Genomic DNA, 2500 nt, shown 5'->3' with positions numbered 1-2500 from the left:
CAGACCAAAAACCGACCGGGCTTCGGCCCGCAACCTTTGGTGACTCTGGATAACTTTGCGGATCGCACGGTCTCGCACCGGCGACGGATCATTCAAGTGTCTGCCCTATCAACTTTCGTCGGTACGGTACTGGCCTACCGAGGTTCTTACGGGTAACGGAGAATCAGGGTTCGATTCCGGAGAGGGAGCCTGAGAAACGGCTACCACATCCAAGGAAGGCAGCAGGCGCGCAAATTACCCATTCCCGACGCGGGGAGGTAGTGACGAAAAATAACAATACAGGACTCTAAACGAGGCCCTGTAATTGGAATGAGTACACTTTAAAACCTTTAACGAGTATCCATTGGAGGGCAAGTCTGGTGCCAGCAGCCGCGGTAATTCCAGCTCCAAAAGTGTATATTTAAGTTGTTGCGGTTAAAAAGCTCGTAGTTGGATTTTGGGCGCAGGCGGCCGGTCCGTCGCAAGGCGTGTACTGGCCGTCCTGGCCTCACCTCCGGTTCTCCGCCGGTGCCCTTGACTGAGTGTCGGCGGCGGCCGGAACGTTTACTTTGAAAAAATTAGAGTGTTCAAAGCAGGCGATTCGCCTGAATAATGGTGCATGGAATAATGGAATAGGACCTCGGTTCTATTTTGTTGGTTTTCGGAGCGCGAGGTAATGATTAAGAGGGACAGACGGGGGCATTCGTACTGTGCCGTTAGAGGTGAAATTCTTGGATCGGCGCAAGACGAACGACTGCGAAAGCATTTGCCAAGAATGTTTTCTTTAATCAAGAGCGAAAGTCAGAGGTTCGAAGACGATCAGATACCGTCCTAGTTCTGACTATAAACGATGCCAACTAGCGATCGGGGGGCGTTAGTTTTACGACCTCTCCGGCAGCTTGCGGGAAACCAAAGTCTTTGGGTTCCGGGGGAAGTATGGTTGCAAAGCTGAAACTTAAAGGAATTGACGGAAGGGCACCACCAGGAGTGGAGCCTGCGGCTTAATTTGACTCAACACGGGAAATCTCACCCGGCCCGGACACAGTGAGGATTGACAGATTGAGAGCTCTTTCTTGATTCTGTGGGTGGTGGTGCATGGCCGTTCTTAGTTGGTGGAGCGATTTGTCTGGTTAATTCCGATAACGAACGAGACTCTGGCTTGCTAACTAGTTACGCGACCCAATCGGTCGGCGTCTAACTTCTTAGAGGGACTAGTGGCGTTTAGCCACACGAGATTGAGCAATAACAGGTCTGTGATGCCCTTAGATGTTCGGGGCCGCACGCGCGCTACACTGACCGGATCAGCATGTGCTCGCCTTGGCCGACAGGTCTGGGTAACCCGCTGAACCCCGGTCGTGCTAGGGATAGGGAATTGCAATTATTTCCCTTGAACGAGGAATTCCCAGTAAGCGCGAGTCATTAGCTCGCGTTGATTACGTCCCTGCCCTTTGTACACACCGCCCGTCGCTACTACCGATTGAATGGTTTAGTGAGGTCCTCCGATTGGACCTGGCGCGGCCGGCAACGGTCGAGCCGGCGTCCGAGAAGACGATCTAACTTGATCATTTAGAGGAAGTAAAAGTCGTAACAAGGTTTCCGTAGGTGAACCTGCGGAAGGATCATTAACGGTCTCGCAAACGCTTCGGCGAACGCGAAACTCGGACAAGCGAGAGAAAAAGTCTTTGCTACCCGGCGCCCGACCCGCGAGGAGCGGCGCGCCGGCCGGCGATTCGGTCACCCGGTAATGTTTGCGCGTCGAGTGCCGCGGTGCCGCGCGCTCCGGCTTCAAGCGTCGGCCTGGCCGACCGCTCGGCGCGGTCTATTTTGTCACCCTATAGTGCGAGGCACTGTGCGAGCGAAACAATCGTGGATGGCTCTTGGCGGTGGATCACTCGGCTCGTGAGTCGATGAAGGACGCAGCTAGCTGCGTGAATTAGTGTGAATTGCAGGACACATTGAGCATCGACGTTCTGAACGCAAATTGCGGCCTCGGGTCAATCCCGGGGCCGCGCCCGCCTCAGGGTCGCGTTGCAAACGTTCCGCGCGGGGATTTCTCCGCGCGGCTGCTGCGGCGTCGGACGCGCGAGCGCCCGTCCCGCTCAAGACAGCACGGCACGATGCGCGACGATCGCGACCAGAATCCCGCGCGGCGGCGGCGAGTCGACCTCGAAGAGGCCAACGGCTGGCGGCTCAAGGGCGGGAATCGAGGTGCGCGGCGGCGCGCGGCGCCGACGGCGAGCGCGGAACGGGAAGAATAGTCCCGGTCCTTACTTTCGGCCTGAGGTCGGACGAGGCTACCCCTGAATTTAAGCATATTACTAAGCGGAGGAAAAGAAACTAACGAGGATTCCCTCAGTAACGGCGAGTGAAGCGGGATGTGCCCATCGCCGAATCCGCGCGCTTTTGGAGTGCGCGGAATTGTGGCGTACGGAATTCGTCACGGCGCGCTTCGCCGGTCGCCCGCGTCCTTCTGATCGAGGCCTTTTCCCAGAGCGGGTGTCAGGCCCATGGCGGCGACAGG

The 2500-nt window shown here is 56.8% G+C and overlaps 2 non-coding genes and 1 pseudogene across 2 annotated transcripts in view; all 3 read left to right on the top strand.

The window, feature by feature from the left end:
• Window positions 1–1604, top strand: part of LOC146144609 (small subunit ribosomal RNA) — a 1811-nt gene extending 207 nt beyond the window's left edge. The window contains exon 1 of the ribosomal RNA XR_014500627.1: window positions 1–1604. This exon is cut by the window's left edge and continues 207 nt beyond it. This is a non-coding gene — a ribosomal RNA (small subunit ribosomal RNA).
• A 247-nt stretch (window positions 1605–1851) lies between these two features.
• Window positions 1852–2005, top strand: LOC146144608 (5.8S ribosomal RNA). Its single transcript, XR_014499020.1, has one exon. It is a non-coding gene; the product is annotated as a 5.8S ribosomal RNA (ribosomal RNA).
• Window positions 2006–2253: 248 nt separating this feature from the next.
• LOC146144607 (large subunit ribosomal RNA) overlaps window positions 2254–2500 on the top strand; it is a 3678-nt pseudogene continuing 3431 nt past the window's right edge.

This window comes from Ascidiella aspersa, chromosome 5 (genome assembly GCF_963924565.1).
Source record: "Ascidiella aspersa chromosome 5, kaAscAspe10.2, whole genome shotgun sequence".
In the NCBI taxonomy this organism is placed as follows: Eukaryota; Metazoa; Chordata; class Ascidiacea; order Phlebobranchia; family Ascidiidae; genus Ascidiella; species Ascidiella aspersa.
Note: the sequence above shows the minus strand (reverse complement) of the source record. Positions and strands in the feature narration are given on the sequence as shown.